The following is a 21,521-nucleotide window of genomic DNA, read 5'->3' on the forward strand; positions in this document are numbered from 1 at the left end:
CTTAGCATCTGAGTAGCCACCCGATCTTTTGCTCGCCGAGTTGAACATCGTACCACGTGGGCGATGTGCATGCAAAATTTCTCTCCCTTACACTACTTTAGTGTTTGCCGAGTGCGTTGAGTGAACGCAGCGTGAGCGGAGTCACCCCTTGTTTGCTCTCACCTGCACATCGTCTGCGCTGCTGCCCTGGACTACGATCGAGCCACCCCGGGTAACGGTGATGCTGTGGCCGGTTCGGCGCAGCGACTTCGGTGGCTGCCTGTATCCAGCTCTCAACCCTCAGTGGCAGAGAAAAGAGCCGGCGGTCACCAACTGCTACGGCGGCTCTCGCCAGTAGGGCGCTTCGGCGCGAGCGACGCTGGCTCGTACAGACTACTGCATCGCTGTTTCAGGAATCGAGTCTGCAGAGCTGCTGCTGTGACCAGTGGACGACAGCGGTGTACCCCAAGGACAATGTTGGCTCGAATGTTATGGATAGCGTGTGGACATTTCCTCGGTGCGGCCACATTTGCGTGTACTACCCCTAGCAAAAATTCTAATACAAAAACTAATAGCCTATGAGGTTATTGATACTAATAGAGTGTATTGGTATTAGACTAATAGGTTGACGCTAATAGGACTAGACTAATAGCCTGTATTAGGCCAACTGGACAAGGCCAATAGGGCTAGACTAATAGGTCTATTAGCGCTGGTACTAATAAGTGTATGAGGACATTCTAGTCTACATAAAGGCACACTGGGCAGCTAGATCCTCCACGTAGCTCACCACAGCGGCACGCATGTACGTTGTAAGCAACACTAAGACACCTGTAATACACAAAAGGTCTTTATTCCACTCCACATACATGTTCTTTGCCTGCTTCTTTGAGTTCTCCAAGATTGCTGGCACTTTCTCCGTCGCTGTCCTGCTGTCCCGCTGCACTCGCTTTCATTATGTCAGCAATCTTGACAGCAAGGATTTTATTCATCAGTTTTTTTTCTTTTTTCCATTTTCCCAATCGGATAACGTTGTAGCAAAAAGTTGCTGAAGAAATCTGGGAACAAAACACACATAAGTAAATAAATTTCACGACACACACACACAAAACAAGAAATGCTCACAGCAAGACAATAATTGCAATGAAGTGTTCTTGATCAAGCCACAGTAAAAAAAATAGGCCAGCAGTGACATTCTGAGAGCTGCCAAGCAGCCATCTCGTGTATTGCTTTTCAAGCTATTAAGCACAATATGAGCTGTCAAAAAGGAAAACACATATAATGGTGGAATCTTAGTCTGGGAAAGTAATGTGTATTAGATTAGCATAAAAAACAAATATACAACTCTGGTTTTTATGTCCTGGTAACTATACCATGAAGCAAACAAATTGTGTAGGCTAGGCAGACAAGACAATCGGGAACATGCTATAATGGGTATTAGGCTATCGATTTAACCATCTGTTTCAGGTGAGTTAGCACATGGAAAACTTAACTAAATACTTATACATACCACTTAGGACTGAGTACTTAGTTTTGTCCAACGCTGCCTTTGCGCCAGTTTTCGTCCGGTTTGACACTGCACCTGCCACACTGTGGCCAGCCAAGCCTGCCGTTGAAAAAATTGCCACAGCAGCTTCACGAACAAATCAGCTGTCCGTCTTCGCAGCCATGAGGCGGTTATAGAGAGCTTCCGTAACATATACATTCTTCCCCAAATGTACCAGAACAAGTTGCATGTTAAATATTTTACTTATCATTGTTGTGCAGCAAAAAGTACTCAGAAAGGAAATTAGTGACAAACTTGTCACAGCATGACACAGCATCTATGTGTTATCCCATGTTTGCTAACAAGCACAAAGCTGCGACATTAACCTATCAAAGAAGTGTGTGTGAAAATAGAAATACTTACTTGTCCTTCAGCACTTTTGTAAAGAGAAGCTGTCGACTTTCCAGATTTTGGCTCTCCATTTTCATTTAAATTGCTTGATGGCGTTTCTTCCGAGCTGCCCTTCACTGGCCCTTCAGGACTCCTGAAGGGTTGTTGTGCTGGTTTTGGTTCACCTGCGCTCCCAGAGGGCTGCAGTGCCTTTTTCATGCTCCTTTCCGAGCTTGTGAGAACTTTGTCACCGTGTGCGCTCTTTTCACAACAACGTTTCTCTGGAATACAGGTCACCAAGAAATACCAAATGTACAATACACAAATATAAATGACAACATTTGCCCACTGCAAACATCATCTAAAGACAACGACACAGAATATCAGGCACGCACAGTCTCGTCTACTTTCATGGTGAAAAGGCAAGCATGTGGTCATGCTATGTGGAGTGTTGGTGCAGTCGCACATGGAACCAAACCTGCAAATATATGCAGTCGTGCTTGAAGGCATAGCTTTCGCATCATCTGCATTTTGAGTGGCTTGCCAGGCCTGTGTTGTATATAGGCAAATTTCACTTCCAGTTTTGCTGCTGCATTGGCACTAGTGCTCTACTTGTCTCCCGCATGTAACAGGCAGCAGTTTCACAGTTTTGAACCTAATGAACTGAACTTTCTTTTTTTCCATCAGTGAAAAAGAATATGGCCCTTCTCATTACCCTAGCAGTAACCATAATGGTACCGAATTCTTTGCCCTCAAGATACATTTTGCTGGAGATGGTGCAGTTCATTTGCTTCATGGTGGTGAATGCACCACCCGTTGATACATGTAGCACGAAAATGCATGGCAGACTTAAGGGCAATGCAGGCCTATACGGTGTGTATCAGATGATGCAAAGCCACACGTTCAGGTGTCGCTGCACCAGTGCAGGTTTGCGTGTATATGACCAACTGGCTGCATTGCCACTAGATTGTGCACAGTCACCTGCTTGCATGTTTACCCCAAGAGTAGGTGAGCCTGTGCACTATAAGCATACAGACAGGACAAAGACGTCACAGGAAGACAGAAGCTGTGAGTCAGTACTAGACTGAATCAGAAATTAAAGTGTTGAATAGCTGCACTAGGGGACAACTTTGTCTGGCAATGAAACCTAGAAGGGTAGAATTTCTCAACATGTTACTCTGCTATGTAGTCGGAGCGCTTTCAGTTTTTTTAGAATAGATGCTGAATCGGTGCAGCTTCCACGTACAATGGTTTCGCATTCTCCCCAAACGTGGAATAGAAAAGCAGCAAAATAGATCAAATTTAGGACCAGTATTCTTTTTCATCCTTTTGCATTTGCAAATATTTCCTTTCCCCCAGCAGGTATTGTAGATGAGAATAAGGAACTTTCAATGTTCAATATTGCAGACCTATAGGGAAAGAACTTGCATGTTAGTGGAGGAACTTGACAGATAATTGAGGAAGCTTAGGACAATGCAGAGGAAGATGGAAAGGAGTAAGTGAGATTAGACATTAGGATAAAAGCAAGCAGCAGATATTACAAATAAGGAGATGACTAGGTAAGCATTGTGAAGGACTGCGTGATCATAGAAGAAAAACGCTCATGCAGAATGGGAGATCTCTGGAAAACACTCGATATGATGAAATTGGATCTGAAACCTGCATCGAAGATCTTGCTACACAGAGCTCTTTCCAGCATCTCTATTCTTGCAGAGAGTTTGATATTTTCTGCTCTCAGCCTTGACACTTCCTGCTCAAGCTCCTCTGTCTTGTGGTCTTTTTCCTCAGAGAAGAGAGCCTCTAACTGCTTTTTCCCGAATGTCGCCTCAACATTCTTTTGCCACAATGTTGAAGTTCGTTTGTTCTTCTCCTGTGCACGAGCAAAAGGAAAAAAAAAGAAACGTGAACAAGGAAGTGCATGCAAGAACATTTGACCGTGTAGCTAGCAGGGTTGCTGTAAGCTGCCCTTTGCCCATTTCCCGGGGACCAATAGTAGTGTCAGGAGGAAACAGATAGTGCACTGAATTAGGGCTGCCCAATGGCTGCATTGTTACCACACACGCCTACAAGTACCAGGTGCAAGCTGCCCGACCATGCAGGTGCACCAGTGAATCAGTGCCGCTAAAAGGCATTTTTGAACCACAAAATAACTTAATGATGTTTGTATATACAGATATTTATGGGCCTCACCTCTCTCTAGGAATCATGACTGGTGCATGACTGGTCCGAGTCACTGTACAGTGGCATTTTCGGGCACGAAAAGTGCTTGTCCACACCTTCCGTGCACGCATCGGCCTCCTCTTTGGTTGCTGGAAATTGCATGAAATGCGCACTTGTCGATACCCGTAACAATCGCGTCATGAAACATTACATAGAAAAGCATACTTACCAAACAACTTCATAATTTGGGCCCGGAAATATCTGCTGTTTTCTTTGTCCTCCCAGCGCACTTCATACCATCTTGTGGAGTTGAAATCCCTGAGACTTTTCGGAGTGAAATTCTTAATGCGATCGACGGACACGGCTACCTTCATTCTATCATCCCTAAAGCGCACAAAGGCATACATCGTGTCAGGATGTCGAGACACACGTGCTACTGGCACTAACACTAATACTATAAGCCTCGACGACCACAGACCAACAAGTGCGATGCGACAATAGAACTGCTTCGTCGGCGAGACTCCGCCACACGCACATATGCGCACATGGTGATCGATGGCAATGACGATGGGTTGGGATATGTAAAATATTCGAAACACAATTTTATTGTCATAGCTTTTATAAATATATTTCGTCTTGCCGTCACGTACCTTAAATTACAGTGATAGTTACATATAATTGTTATTAAAATATGAAGTATGTATTAAAATGCATTTAGTGACAAATAAGATGATAACATGCAGCGCCAGCTTTTGATTTTTATACTCTTTAGCGCAAAGTCGTCCTGTAGGGCTGTAGGTTGCAAACTATGATGCGTGCAACACATGTGCACCACGTTTTTGGCATGCCCATGGTTTTTTCCTTCGTCCATGCCATAGAATGAAGAACCGCGTTACATCCGTTCAGGAAGCTTTCCCCACGCCTTGGTGTAGGACGAGTTGGTCTGGCCTTCAGTCGTAATACTCACAGCTCAGTTTTTATTCGTTCAGTCTTGCCGTGCCATTTTTTTTATTTGTTCAGTTTTACCGTGCCGTGTACGATGCTGTGAATATACGTTTTAACGTTGGAGAGCCGACAGACACCTTAGCGTTCTGCATCATGGACCAGACGCGAAGCACTAGCGCCGGAGGGACGTCGCAGAAGAAAAGCGCAGGAAACGTTACTTAGAGCCAGGGGAGACCTACTCCTTGCCATGGGCATCGTTGCGGTACCAGGAGAGGGTCCAGGACACCCAGTCATGTTCACAGACACCTACGCAGCTTAGAAGCTCCGGCGCTGGAAGTGCAAATGCCGGCGTGTGTGAGATTGATGACGACGATGATTTCGACGCCAGTGACCAAAACCTTGATCATGCGGGAAGTGACGAGGGAGATGGCAACAAACAGTGTGACAGTGAATCCAGCTGCTCTGAAGACTGCAGTGGTGCAGAGGAGTGCGAAGGTGATGCAGATGAATTTTGTAGCCTGTTCTCAAGCAAACGTCTTCCGAACTCAGACATAAGTGTCAGAGATGCCATGCAGTATACGCTAGTGGCGTATACTGCGTCAGTAGGCCTAAACTGGATGGATATCGAGAAGCTTGTGAGTGTCATAAACCTTTTTCTTGGTATGCCCGTCCTTCCTATTTCGAGCTACATGCTTAGAAAATCGTAGAGGCAGTGGATGGGCGGCCTTGTCAAGCGACACTACTTTTGTGAGGCATGCGAAGCTGTGATGCCTAATCCTCGTCAAAAGGATTTTTTATGCCTGCACTGCAACACCGCCAACTCGGGGCAAAATTTTTTTTTTTACATTGGACTTCAAGAAGCAAATTGAAGTCATGCTTATTGACAAGTCTATGTCAAAGGGCTTAATGGAATCCTTGAAGAAAAGGGAACTTCAAGCGGATGATGGCTCTATGAAAGACATCTGTGATGGGTGGCTTTACAAAGAACAGATGAAAAACTCTTCATGGTGTGACATATCCCTCACATTCAACACAGATGGTGCGAAAGTTTTCAAATGCAACAAAGCCAATTCAGTGTGTGGTGAATGAACTGCCATTATCCTTGCGGTGGAGTAATGTGCTATTATGTGGACTATATTTTGGAAAGGGCCACCCAAGAATGAGTCCATTCCTTGGAACTTTTGTTAAAAGCCTCAAAGAACTGAACTCTGTCAAGTGGAAGTGTGACGAACAAGCGCTGTCCTCGAAGGTGCACATCACGTGTTGTGGTGTTTGATGCCCCAGCACGTGCAGCAGTGCTCAATATGAAGCAATACAACGGCTACTTTGGGTGCAGCTTCTGCCTTCACAAAGGTGTCCATATTCATGGTAAGTACTTCCAATTACAAGCTAGTTTATGGCTGTTTAAGCACCTATCTATTCCCATATACATGTAGATATAACAAAGCTTGAGTTAAATTAGTCAAAATTGCAAGGGCACTTCAGTGCATACTTTATTATGTAACATCTTTTAAATGTCATCTATGATAGCACTTATGGCTGTGGCATTTTACTACTTAGGGGACAATGCAAATCACACAAGGAAACTGGAGGGGCATTTTTTTTAGTTATTCATGCCACCTGCATGCTAAATAAAACAGCTTTTTTAGATATGTGTTTTGTCAACCCACGCAGAACAATTTCAAGAAGCGTAAAAGTAAGAGTGTGATGTGATTTATTATCCCAGGATCTCTGAGATACCCAGTTCCAGAGGGAGCAAGCCACCCAAATCTGAGGGCCAACACAAGTGTCAGGGAAGACATGCGAATATCTCTGCAGTCTGGAAATCCATCCCACGGCATAAAGGGGGCTTCAGCACTTGCTTACATACCCAACTTTGACTTAGTTTGGGCTGTTTGTCCAGACTACATGAATTGTGTGCTAGAAGGAGTTGCAAGGTAGCTGGCCGACATATGGTTTGGGTCAGCAAATTCACCATCATATATTGGAAAGCCAGCTCAAATCAAGAGAGTGGACCAACGACTGCTCAGTATTAAGCCACCACAGTGGTTCACCCGACTCCCACGCACTGTGCAGGAAAGAGCAGTGTGGAAGGCAAGCGAATGGAAATGGTGGGTTTTGTTTTATGGCGCTCCATGTCTTGATGGCATCCTGCCATCAAACTACCACAGCCATTTCTGCTTGCTGGTGTCAGCCATACACATTCTACTAAAATCCAGTATTAGCAGAGAAGACATTAGTGATGCAACAGGAAAGCTTTCTAGTTTTGTCTTCAAAATACTGATGCTCTATGGTGAGACATCAATGACTTTCAATGTGCATCAACTTTTGCACCTGCCGAAGAGTGTGGTGGAACTTGGTCCTTTGTGGGCTCACTCCACATTTGTTTTTGAGTCAGGAAATGTTGAAATTAATAAGCAGTGCAAATGGTGTGCCAGTGCAAGTTATGGAACGGTTTGTGATGCATCTACAGCTTGCAATGCTCAAGAATACTCTTAATTTGCAGCCTAAAGTGAAAGAAATTTGTGATCAGTTAACAGCTCCAGTAGCTTGCAAAAGTAATGAAACAAAGACCTTGGGGAGAGGGGTTGTGTGTGGCATTCCGAAGCTTGGCTACATACCAGATAAAGTTACCAGCTTCCAGCGCCTTTTAGTTCGAGGCCACCTGCTTCACACCAGTGCATACCACCATGCGAAAAAAACCAGGAACTGTACCATTTAAATGTACAATGGGTAAATTCTATACTTTGCACAATGTGTATGAACTTTGTGATAGCTCTTGCATGTTAATGTGCACACAGTTGGCCTGTGAAAGGTATCATGACATTTCACACATCAGCTCCTGCATGCCAAGGAGAGCAAAATTGTTAATGTCTCTTGACAGAGTAGGTAGCATTTCTGTTTTAATGTCTCTGGGTAGTTCCTGCTATGTTGCAGACCTACCCAATTTGCTTGAGAAAGACTAGAACAAGTGGTAGTCCATTTAGTAACAGGCACGTCAACAGCAGTTGAAATTGAAGAATTAGTGTACCATGTAGTTTGTTGTCCCTTTTTTTGTTATTCGGGAGGGTGGAAGGCTCCCCTAGAATACCTTGGCTTTCTTTCTTTGATGTCAACCACTGCTGAATTGCCTTAACTTCACCTGTGCCATTGCACCCTCCTTTAGTTCCATCTTACTCTTACATAGAGCCCAATTTACTTTACCTTCTTTTTTAGACCACCACTTTCAGGTATGTTCCACATGTTTCACTGCGTAAAACAAGCCTTCTTGTTCTAGTTTTAGGTATATGCAGTTTGAGCGAGCGCATGTGGGTTTAATCTGAGCCTTCTTTCGCTAATTACGCATTATTACTGCCTTGCACATAGTTCTACACTAACCTGGAATATATTTTTTTCCAAGCTTCATTTAGATGGCTTTCTCTTTGTCCTGCATACATTAGAAGCCCTAAAATCCTCTAATTTATGAGACAAAGGTGGTTAGATACCCAGATCCAGCCGATCTCCAATGAATCTGAACTCACCAAGACATCTTCAAAACATGATTGTTTTGTTATATCAAGATTATTATTGTATTGTTATATTATTCTTTTGTTATATATTGTTAGCCATTTCAGTGGCACCAATTAAGAACAACTCTTCTTTAGCTGAACTGTGCAATCCTTACACTGCCCACATTCTATTATTTATTTGTTTGTTTGTTTACTTAAATGACAATGGTGTAGGCTGTCTTTTAGGAGCTCCAGCAGAGCGATTACATAGTATGACCAGAATGCATATTTTCCCTTCAAGAGACTATGAAGAAAAGCACAATTAATAAGATAAACATTTGCAAATACACATGCTGTGCATAGTAGCAACACAATAGTGCGAGCAGCATCCCGGGCAAGTTGGCAATCCATTACTTAAATGATATTGCGTGACAAAAAACGACACGGACGTGAGAGACGACACACCAGGCGCAATTGGTGTGTCGTCTCTCTTGTCCGTGTCGTTTTTGTCGCGCAATATCATTTAAGTAGCACAATAGACTTGATGCTGTTATATTTCCTGTCAGAAAGATAGGTGCAAAAAGGGCTCAGTACACAAAACAAGTGCTTGAAATTACCAGTGCATCTGGACTGCAAATAAAAAGAATTTGGGAGTGCTAGAGTTGACAAGATTTTGTGAAAGGGTGTGCCATTAGCTTATTGGTTGAAGAATGAACTATAAACATCCTGCGGTTCTTGCCTGTGGCACTAAAATTGTTTTAATGTGTTAAGGCTATTACATTTATTGTGAATAAAGGGAAAATCAGACATCCACCTGTTTGTAGCAATTGCTACAAAGGAAACCCATACGGGTTCCTCGAAAGAAAAGCCTCATAGTTGAAGAAAAATTCGTCCTGGTCCGGGACTCCAACCCGGGACCACCCCCTTTCCAGGGCAGCCGCTCTTCAATTTTTCTTCAACTATGAGGCTTTTCTTTCGAGGAACCCGTATGGGTTTCCTTTGTAGCAATTGCTAGAAACGGGTGATGTCTGATTTTCCCTTTATTCATTTCTTCTCTCCACCTTGCAGGTTTCCACAGAACTACTATGTCATACATTTATTGTGTTTGTCACAATTTATTAGGTTGAATGTAAGAGTGAAGTCTTATTTTAGTGCAGTTAGTGCTCAACATCTGCAAGTTATGTAATTTCTAGCAAGCTTCTAGTGTCTGGTATCTGTTACTAAGATATGTGTGTTGTATGCATTACAAGTAAACCTAAGTGCTTTATTTCTATGCATTCTATGGTACTTATGTCTGTCTGTGTGCTGGTCCTAGATGGCACTCATGTATGTGAGCAATGGCCTGATAGTCTTGTTTATCTTAGCTTAGCTTGGTCACACTGGTGCAATGCTTCAAGCGGTGTTCAGTAACCAGAGCTTTTTCATTGCCGCTGTGCAAACATATGGGCTATGTACATTATAGCTCATCTTAGAATCAACAGTTTCGAGGTGTTGCAAGTTCATCAGCTTGCCAAATGTCTACATTGCCTATCTTGTACTTAAAGCTAGCTACTTTGTCTTATGTCTAATTACCATGTGTGTGCATTTTGTGATGCTTAGAGTAATCCTCCATGAGGGGTGACATTAGCTGTTTACCACCACCAAGTACTTGCTTAAAATTGTATTGGTCATCCAGAAACTGAATGCTTTAGCATGATACAGTCATTTGCAAAAAGAAGAGAAAGCAACATCATGTGGTAGATAGAAGAGAAACATTGTTCTGATAAATAAGAAAAAGAAGTAGCAGCTGATCACATAATTTACTTGTGTCTTTCCCTTTTTCAATTCATTGTGGCTGTTTGAATGAAGAAAATAAAAGATTTGGAAAAGTAATTTTCTTGGTGATGCACCGTTTTCTTTAACACCGCTACAACTAAACTGACGCTGAATATCTTGCAATTTTTTGTTTTCAGCAACTTCATCCTGAACCTTATTCTTGTGCGTCATATAAAAACCTCAATACATGATGGCTCAAAATTGTGCTGATTGCTAACTATCCTCATAAATGTCTCCCAAGTTTCACTCCTCCTGTAGCAGCCTACCTGCGATAATGTTTTATCACCGAAGCTAGTACCAACAGTGATTTATCTGTTTTGGTAGGCAGTATTCTTTAGTGTGGTAGTTGGTGAACAGATTATATATAGCATTAGCACGAAAATTTGCCTTTTATTTCTTCCATATCTTTGGGATACTTTCTTGAGGCCATCTACTGGGTATCTCAAAGAAAATCAAGTGCAGCAGAATACAGGATGTTACAACAAAACCTTGTATGATAAAAATCAGTAGTATTAGAAAAGTTATCAAAATTTTTCTTTCAATAGGTGAAGCGCCAATAGTGACGGCACACAAGAAGAAATACAGACAAGACAGGATCAAAATTATTGGGTAGCATTTGCACTATATATCTTACGGTTAATTACAAACATATAGGTTTGTTTCAATATTACTAAGAACCTGCTAATTGCCTTTATAATTACATTAGGCACCATGTAATTGAGAACTTGGTGCTAGCAGGTAGGTACAACGTGCCTATTTGATGAACATTGCATAGGTCACTGAAGTTTTGACGTCCAAATTTGAGGCAAACTTCATTGGTGTCTTACTTGATTTCTCCCCCCATAAAACAACTTTTTTATACATATTGGGAACATCAACTCATTTTTCTTTGCTATATTTGAATCTGCAACTAGACACAAAGTGTCTACCATATAATCACACTTGAATCCTGACTGGCTTTGATTTTGCTATAACATTATGCCACCCAAGAGTGGAAATTATGATGTGTATACATAGCTCTTATTTTTACTAATTAGCTTGTCAGTAATGTGATGTATGCCTGAAATCCACAGCCACGAATATATGTTACCAAAAAATCATCCCTTTTCATAACTAAAATTCTATAATTTTAATATTTACTTCAACTCCTCATTAAAAACTTCGTATAAAATGTTCTCAAGCATATTTCTGTAATTGTAATGGGAGCCATATCAAAACTAATATGACACTTATTAGGCTAATAAAAGTTTCAACAAGACTTATACAACCTAATGAAACTTATAGAACACTTAGTAGCATAATACAAATGTCAACAAGACTAATACAACCTAATAAGACTGATAGAACACCTATTAGGATAATACGAATTTCATTCACCAAAACTAATATAATCTAATAAGACTGATAGAAGGATGTATTAGACTAATATAAATGCTAATAGGTGCTGCACCAAAACTGATACAGAACCTATTAGACTTATAGAAATTTCTACTAGACAAATAAAATTTAAAAAATTAAATTAAATTATGGGGTTTTACGTGCCAAAACCACTTTCTGATTGTGAGGCACGCCGTAGTGGAGGACTCCGGAAATTTCGACCACCTGGGGTTCTTTAATGCACACCTAAATCTAAGTACACGGGTGTTTTCGCATTTCGCCCCCATCGAAATGCGGCCGCCGAGGCCGGGATTTGATCCCGCGACCTCGTGCTCAGCAGCCTAACACCATAGCCACTGAGCAACCACGGCGGGTCTACTACACAAATAGAACACTAATAAGACCAATAGAAGAATGTATAAGACTAATACAAATCTCTATTAGAATTTTCGCTAGGGACCTTGTTTGCGAAGCACGCGTTGATGTTGGACCGTGTCACATGTTTCGCCGGAATATGTAGTGATTTAAGGTTGGGGGGATGTGGGGATGCGTGACTCTCAAGCGTCCCCTGATATGTTGTTTTTCTGCATTGCTCCCGTCTCCTGTAATCCGGCTTCGCCGCGTGGCTTGATGCCCGCGGCAGTTGGTGTGGTTGAAGCGCACTGCGAGAGATGGTGCGAGTGTGGCTCTGCTAACGCCACCTAACAGCGGGTTTACTTGGGCGAGGAAAGGAGAAGGCTCTTCTTCTTTGGCTCAGGTTCGGAAAGCGATGCGGACATTCTGCGCGTGCGCCGGTCCATACTTCTGCGAGACCGTCTCGCGGAGCCTACCCCGGAATGGATGAACACGATTGTTCGAACGTGCCACCGTTCGCGTGACCGTATGCACAAACGACCAGGCGTTGGTGCCCAGCATGGGGCGAACATATTCGCTCGTTATCCGGTCTCGGTGAGTTGGACTTCCGCAATTCATCGCGCACCCATCGGCATGTTTTGTGGATAGCAACTCGGCCATCGGGCATTAGTCTATGAAAGGTGCAATAAATACCCTTGTGATTGTTTGCACTACTGTGTTGTCGTTCCTTTGTCCCAAGAGCACGGGTGAGAATCCCACAGCCCTTAACACGTGGCCCACTTTCTCAGACTTCGTCATGCCGTCGTCGGCTTTGTGGCAAAGGGCAAGCACTTCTTGTATAGAAGTCGGGTATGACTCTGTCGCTGTCTGCACACAAGATACCAGCTCCTTCTTTGCTGCTGCCTATCTACCTGCAGACTTGCCAAACAGGGAATGCATCTTTTCCTTGCATGCATCCCAGTTCGCAATTTCATCTTCGTTATTCACAAACCACAGCTTTGCTGTTCCTTTGAGGTAAAATAATATGTTTGCCAACATGATCGTCTCATCCCAGTGATTGTTCTTACTTGCACGCTCGTACAGGGGTAGTCAGTCCTCTATGTCGACATTGTCAGTCCCGCAGAATGTGCCTGCGTCTTTTAGCTGAGCCAGGATTATCGTTGTCATTGCAGTCGCCTCGGTGGGCACTGACCCCTCTTCCGTCATCGTGAAGAAAGGCAAGTATCGGCCGCTGCGGAGCTCCGTTGTACCATGTGGATACCTAGCACCTCCACCAAAATGCCACGGGAATGAGAGTAGCCAAAAAGGATAGGAAATTGTATTTACAAAATATATACAGATAGAGACAGTTGCAGGCTAGATGGCAAAACAACACGAGCACTACCCTGATCGTCTTCACCATCTTTCTGGCGCATTCTTCCATGCTCGGCAGGATGCATGCTTCAGTGCACGGGAATAGTGCTTAACAATATGCAATTCCTTGTTCCATCACTCTTGCGTGGTCCTTAGCTTCTTCTTTAACCTCTGAGCTTCTGTCCCTTATGTGTTAGTACCAGTATAATGAAATGATTGCACACTTTTCAAGCATAGTAGTAAGCTACAAGTCATGGTTACCAGTTATAAGAAACATTTCTTTAAAAAAATTGCAGCATAACTAAACTGTCGACGGTAATGCATTAGCATTGAATCAAGGAAGTGACGCAACATATTAGCACTGTTGAAACGATTTATGTATAAGGTGTGTACTGCAGTGGAACTCCTTTTTAGCACTTCACTAAGAACATTCGGCACCATCTAGCACCGCCGCCACGTAGCCTGTGCCTGGCTTGTGAAATGCATGGTGGGCTGGTGCATGGGTATCGCCGAGAAACGTGTCATGTGGCGGCGAGGCTCCTCTTTTGCTTCGTGGACACGCTGCGCTATGTGGTGGCACTGCCAACACAAGGAGCGCTGCGCGCTGGGGACTGCGAATGCTGAGAACCGTTCCTTTGCTTGCCGGACACTCAGTGGCACATACTCAGTGATCCAAGTTGGCGAAAGGCTCATTGAAGAGCGGTACATACCCAATGCATTTGTGGTGCAGCTCACAAAAGCATTGGCGTGAAAGGTGTTAATTGAAAGCGGCACATACATACATATGCATTGGTGGCGCAGCCTGCTAACGCATTGAGTTAATGCCCTAGAGGAGCTCTTATGACATGAGTTCGATTTCGCTCTGCGTTAGAGAAATTTAATGGATGTTTTTCGTCATTGTAGGGTAGCACATTCCCAGTGGCACATATCTTACGCAAGTTGGCATCAAGGATGTCTATTGAAGCACAGCAGACACCTACTGGCACATACCCAATGACTCAAGTAGGCATCAAAGCAGTTCATTGAAGACCAGTTCAGACCGAGTGGCATATACCCAGTGCTCAAACTTGACGTCAGACTATCTTCAAACAACAGTACCTACGCAGTCCCACATCTACAGTGACCTATGTCGGTGCAAAATAGGTGTGTTGAAGAGCAGCACGTATGTACACAGTGCCACATACTCAGTGATCCAAGTTGGTTCGATAGTTGTTTCGAACACTTCCCTCAGTGCAGTAGCCCGATGCACTATCCATTTGGCCCAGTGACCCTGGTAGGTGGAAAAATGGTTACAAAATAACATAGGTACAAACATAGCCCCCGGAAAGTGCATGAAGTACCCAAAGAATGGTATCACATTAAATGTGACCAGCCTAACTGAACAATCAGCGTCATGCCTTTTTATATATGTGGGGCAACCACACGCCCCCTGGTGGTTCTGCCAAAGCAGCGTAATGTACGATCACAACACCCCTTCCCTGTGTACTGTAGTTCTTGTCTATGGTGAGTACCTCTGTATTAGTCGGTGCAGCCTGGATGAACTGCAAAGTGGCGACATCTGTGCAACATGAGTTGTGGATGACTTGGTATGTTTACAACGCATCTACCAATAGCATCCATGAAAGAGAGCAGAATGCATCTGGCACATTACAAAAGCGTGTGGTTCCACTACATGAAACAGGAGAGGGATATGAATGAGCCAGTGGCCTACACACAAAGAGCATTACTTTACTTGCTTATTCTTGTTATGAATATCAGAAGTCTTGTGGATAAATTGAAATCGCACAACAATGAGCAGGTGCTATGCGAAAATTATTGCGTTGACAGAAGCTTGGCTTCCTGCACATGTGCGCGATTACGATACCGACTGTGACACCTGCAGTTCCGATATCTACCACTGTGACCAAACTATGTTGAGGAGGCGGCATCCTCGCAATTTCTAAAGATATCCCACCGAGATATTTCTAAAGATATTGTCACGTGGTAGTGACGGTGAAGAAGGCAGCAAAACTGTTATTGACGAAACTAGTGTTTTATTGGGCGAACCTGTGCCTGCAAAAACAGGCTGCACTCAAAGAACAACGATAGCGGTGAACACAGTCGGCGATCAGCGAAAATCTGATCTGCCGGTCAAGCGCGTTGGCTTTTATACATGAGTGAGTGAGTGAGTAAAAACTTTATTGAATATAAAGAAAATAAGGCAGAATAGTTGGGGCCCCTATTCCAGGGCCACGCTAGCACGAGCGGCAAGCTGGGCTTGGTCCTAAAGAGCCAATTGGCTCTCCCGACCCTCGTCCACAAGCCATGCCTCCCACTGCCTATTCCTTATTAGTGGATGTTGGTAGTGTACTAGATGGCCTCCTGGGAAACTCCTATGTGATGTGTTTTAGTGTGGGTGTGTCTGTGCACCACATGCAGGCACTCGTCGGTGAAACTCGTGGGGTGTTTTCTGTGTAGGTGGTGCAGGTTGGGGTAGGTATTCGTCTGAATCGACGCCAGTCCCTCTCCTGTTGGCTGTTTAAATCGAAGTGAGAATGTCCAAAAAGTCTTCGCTCCTGCATTTGCTGTAGGGCGATGTCACAAGAATTCGGTGGAAGGTCGTCGCTAGGCCATGCCATTGCTCGGACGTTTAATCCTCAAGCAATACGATCTGCCTTCGCGTTTCCTGCCCGTCTCTCGTGTGCCAGACACCATATGATGGTGTGGTGCCCTTCTAGTTGACTGCCTAAAATTTTGAGTATTGATTGGGGTGCCATTCCATTTCGAAACAGGTGGAAAGCAAGCCGCTTGTGTGTCGGATATGACAGCCGAATTGGTTTGGCGCTCGGCGTCCTGAATGGCCAAGGCAATGGCTGCAGCCTCTGCCACGCATGCCGAAGTGGTTTTGAAGGATGCCGTTGTTATGTTGTTCTTACATGTAAAGACTATGGTGAAGGTGTCTGAGCTGGTTTTACTGGCATCCGTATAATACACTCCCAGTCCCATGCCAAACATTTGGGAAGAGTCTTTATATACCCTTGCTTATTTTTGAAAAAGGACAGGTTAATATATTAACTTTTATACATAAAATATTTAGCTGCGTTGAGCGCCCCTAGCAGAAAAAACACAAATTAAAGTAGGCAACCAAATTATAGTAGCTCCACTTGTGCGCTTCATGCTGGAACGTGCCGCGGTTGATTTTTCGCTCTCTGTGGCAATCGCTGGAACTTGAGAATGTATGGGGCCTGGTACTAGCACGGCTACTTATAGAGTTTCTCACTATAATAGTGAGGAACTCTATGTGGCTGCTGCTGGTGATGCTATGTCATTGCTGCTATGGGTATCAGTGCAGACAACATGCAAAATACTGTACACATTTGTGTTAAAGCTAAAGACAATTTTTATAAAGTTTTAGAATTACACGGTCTTTACAAAGTTCTGTAAAACGTGACTGCCCGCATCGACATCGGGATGGATACCATCACATTTTAGTATGAGGTGTTCTATTGTTTCTGCAGATCTCCACACACAGTACACGTGTCTTCTTCGTTAAATTTCTTTTTATAGCTCCGCATTCTAAGACATCCTGACCTAGCTAGCTTCAAAGAGAAGGGCACTGCCTCTTGAGTTATCATAAAACGCTTCCTTCCTGATCTGCTGTTTCCAGTCTCGATATAGTTCAACACTATGCTTCTTTTCCATTGAATTTATCTAATTTGTATCTTCCGCGTTTTTAACCTGTCGTTTAATGCTCTGTCTTTCTTCGTCCTCGTGTCTGGCATACTTACTGGTTAGCTTCCTAGTTCTTTTCCGCCATTGTGAGTCAACACTCTTTCTGTATAGGTATTTAAATACCTTAGCTGCCCACCTGTTATCGTCCAATTTCCTCAGGCGTTCTTCGTATAGGATTTTACTCTGAGCTTCCCGTGCTTCGAACGATGCCCAGCCCATGTCCCCCTGTACTGCTTCGTTTGTGGTTTTCCCGTGGGCACCTAGTGATAATCTTCCCACAGCTCTCTGATTTACTTCTAGTCTCGACTGAACTTCTGCATTCCCGAAAGTAAGCCCCGGCACCGTTACTCCCTTCCAAATACCTCTCAGTACCTCATACCTGTTGTACCCCCACAATGTCCTATGTTTCATTATCCCGGCATCTCTTCACCCTTTTGCTATGAGAGACTGTTCATGCTTTTCCGGATACATCTGCCCTTTGTTTATCCAAACCCCGAAATATTTGTATTCGGCCACTCTGGGTATTTCATTGCCTTGTATTGTAAGCTCCTGATCAGTTGTATCGTTGAAGAACATCCCACCGGACTTAGCTCCACTAAAACTGAAACCTAGACTGTCTCCTTCATCTCCACAGTAATTAACCAGAGTTTGCAAATCTTCCTGGCTACCTGCTCACAGTACAATATTGTCCGCATACATTAAACCCGGTAGTCGTTGCTCAACAGCCTTTCCGCCTAATCTGTACGACAGATTGTACCCTACATTGCTTCCTTGTAGCCTTCTTTCCATACTTATCATGTAAAGCATGAACACCAGTGGTGATAGAGGACAACCTTGCCTTAATCCTTTGTGTACCTCGACAGTTGTCGTACTCTTAATTCCTTCCCATGTTATTTCAACATTATTTTTTCGATATATTTCCTGTAGAAAATCAATTACCTCATGAGCAATACCTTCATCCCAGTTTCTGAACGCGCCTCTGTTATATGCAATACTATTACACTGTACCTCAACAACGCATCGTTTCTTTATGAGCATGGGGCTCTTGCATTGCCCAGGGGGCGCTGCGAAAAAGGTGCTAAAAAGCGCCCTCTGTCCTAAAATGGGTCGTACCAAGCTCGGTCGTCTGCTTCGGAAAGCGCGTTTACAATATGGACCCGCCACTTTCGGTTGTGTTTTATCACGGCCTGCAGCGAATATCGGGCGCCGAAGATTTTTTCAGGGGTGGCACGCTGCGTAAAGGCAAGAAATGATGCAGTGCCGAATACGTGTATGCCGTTCAAGAATTAAGCGGCGAAGGTTTAGCGCGGTGTCGATCGCAAGTGAAGCGAGTCGCGTACGAAGTGGAACTTCAGGTAAGGTTTGCACGCTGCTAGATTCAGGCGCACAAACGCGAGGAAATGCTTGCTATAAATGAATCCACAGTAGCGATAAGCAGACATCATGTGTACGGAACTTCTCGAGCACACGACGGTACACGCCGCGACGGCAGCGGTCTTTCAGCATGCCGCGATGTACGAACTGCTCGAGCGCACGATCGTACGCTCCGCGACGGCAGCGGTCTTTCGACATGCCGCGAAACGGCGGGTCTCCTGCAATCTTTGTTGACTGCATGCCGCTAAACAAGTAGTTTTAGTAACTGGTAATAACTGATGCAATGCATGTGAGCTCGCACGTACGTGCGAATCGCGCTGCAGCGCGAGCTCGTGCGCTGCTCGCTTGATGTAGCTTTTAATGACAACGCTAGTACATCGATCTGCTGTAATCAATACTATCTTGCTGCGCTGCCTCAACATGCTGGCTTGAGGTCAAGTATGAACACATTTAACTCTCTAACCTGTGCTACTCGTAGTGGGGTAGTGAATTGTCACCGAATCAGCCCGGCCATTTGTGGTCATTTACACACACCTGGGCACTTCACCACTTCGCACCGGTCGAATCGTTAATTGTCGCTGTGGCCGGGTTTCGAATCGTGAATCACCAGCCATGCTTGCTGCTATATATGTCGGTCTGCCGTCGGGACTGTAGGGGCAAAAGACCGAATTTTAGAACGCAGATCTATAATCAAGCAAGCTTCAAGACAGGTGAAGCAGTCAGCATGGCGCAAAGTTTCGCTTACCCAGCGCGACGAACTGCAGTTAATTATCCAGCGCGCCCGACGCTCCGCTTCGTGAGGCCTTGAAGGGAAATGATAGAATCGGATGTTGGGATTCAGGCCTTCTTGTTCATGGCAGCCCACGACGCAGCAGTATCGACGGTGACGCTTTTTCGATGCTGAGCTAGGTCACTCCGGATCGGCATCGCTGATTCCTTCTGCTTCCAGCATTACGTCCCACGGCACACGGAGAGTCCGTTTTCGTTAAACTGTAGGCTGCGACCAGCTCGCAGCGTGGTCGACGTGGTCTGTGAGAAGTGACGAGCCTTTTCGCACTCGCAACAGGGCAGAAAAAAGTGCGAATCGACGCAAAACTCGGCCTAGAAACGTGCTTCGCCACGGCCAGGGCTCAATACGACCCAAGCTGGTACGACCCAGATGTCGTTTCCCGCGCCGCCACCAGGCGCCGCTACTATACCTCAACCTAGGTTGTCGGACGTGGCGGAAGTGGCTCGCGGACGCTCCTGTGCACGAGGCTTCAGCGACTTCGTTCGTAGCTAAGTACTCGTTTATCTTTATTAGCTAGTGTTTTGAAGTGTTTTCTTTTGCGTGGAGTAGGGGCGCAAATTTTGAATTCTTGGTAGGAGTAGTTAACGCGTGAGTAAACGTACCGGCTTTGTCTAGGTCTGGCGGCTACCCCGTTAGGCCTAGGTGGTAGGAGGGACCTATTTGATAGGCTTATTTAATTCTTTCAGCTAGCCCTTCGGATGCTTACATGGACTCCATGTAAGCATCCGAAGGGCTAATTCTTTAGTTCTTTAATTCTTTAGAGTGATAATTCTTTAGTTTTGTTTGGAATAGTGGTCGAGGTCGGCTTTGCGTGAGTGATTTGGCGGACGTGCTCGTTGAGCCTAAGGACGTAGGCCTAGCGATGAAACCGAAGAAAGGGAAGGCCGCGGGGGACGCGGAGCAAGTGCAGTGCGACGAGTGCCTGCGCTGGTGCTCCCTCGACGAGACCAGTTTCCAGAGCTTAGCAGACGCGGAGTCTAGCTTTACGTGCAGGCTGTGCGAAGGGGTCAGGGAAGCAGTTCAAAAACTGGAAGGAAATTGGACAGCCAAGTTCGAAGAGCTGAAAGCAGACCTGAGGGAGGAGCGGGAGAAGCGGATAGCTTTGCAGGAGAAAGTCGCCGAGTTGGTCAAGGTGGAAGCGGTGCAGGCCGCGCAGTTAGTAAGGACCGTGGCCGAGCTTGACGAAGAAAAAGAAAGGAGCGCAGAACTGAAAAAGCGGCTCGACGCACTTGAGACGCGTGCAGCGGAGAATGTCGGGTCAGGACACCAAAGCGGTGGCAAAGACTCAGAAAGTAGGGTAGACCCTACAGGCGAAGTGGGAGGCAGGGAGCCAAAGCAAGCGGTCGCCAGCTCGCCGCCGGTGAATCGGCGTAGCTATAGTGAAGCAGCGCAACACGCCCCGAGTGAGGCGACGCTGCAGCTGCAGGAAGCTAGAAGGAGCGGCACCTACCTTGAGACCACGCGGAAAAAGCAGGAGCCCAGGGGACAATGCCCTTTGTCGAGTCAGAATCGCGCGGAAAAGGACACAGGGAAGCAGGGAGAGGTAGAAGAGAGTGAAAGGGTGATTATCGCTGGCGACTCAAACATGGCTGGGTGCTCAAAAGCAATTGTGGAGAGGGTGAAAGGCGACAAAAGAGTGGCGGTGGGCACATTTCCAGGGCGGACACTGAGTGCTGTCATGGAGCGAGCAAAAGAAAAGCTCACGGAAAATGCCCACGTACGCAACCTTGTCGTAGTAGCAGGTGGGCTAAATGACGTCCTAAACAGGAAAGGGCCAGGACTAGCCCAGCGCTTGGCGAAGGGGGTGGACGACTTGCGCGAACTATCCCCTCAAGTGCAGATCGTGGTGTGCACGGTGCCGGAGGTGCCTGTGCGTGACAGTCACGTACAAAGAGCCGTAATGGCTGCCAATGAGGAAATATGGAAAATGAGCCGAGAGAAGGGCTTCGAGGTTGTCGAAGTAAACAGGGAAGTGAGAAGGTGTGGTGGTTTTCAATGAGATGGGATCCACTTCAATTACAGGCTAGCACGAGAAGTGGGCTGGCGACTTGGGGGTCGCGCTGTTGCTTTTTTAGGGGGCCCGCGGGCGCTCAGGAGGTCAGAGTAGGTAGTAATGAAGAAGGTCCCTTAGGGGAACATCAGCAGAGCATCGCCGTCGATAACAGAAAAAGGAGGAAAGCAAGAAAAAGAGCTCGGCATGCAATAGGCTACATAAACATGCAGGGCGGCAGAAGAAAGGAAAAGTGGGCAGAGATTGAGGAGCAGTTACATAGAGAACAAATAGGGGTGTATGCGGTTACAG

General features: G+C 45.2%; 1 long non-coding RNA gene across 1 annotated transcript; it reads left to right on the forward strand.

The window, feature by feature from the left end:
* Positions 1-397: 397 nt before the first annotated feature.
* On the forward strand, positions 398-10,317 carry LOC129386661 (uncharacterized). The gene is made up of 2 exons (XR_011894014.1): positions 398-6,325; positions 6,684-10,317. It is a non-coding gene; the product is annotated as an uncharacterized lncRNA (long non-coding RNA).
* The last annotated feature ends 11,204 nt before the right edge of the window (positions 10,318-21,521 follow it).

This window comes from Dermacentor andersoni, chromosome 4 (assembly GCF_023375885.2).
Source record: "Dermacentor andersoni chromosome 4, qqDerAnde1_hic_scaffold, whole genome shotgun sequence".
Taxonomy (NCBI): Eukaryota; Metazoa; Arthropoda; class Arachnida; order Ixodida; family Ixodidae; genus Dermacentor; species Dermacentor andersoni.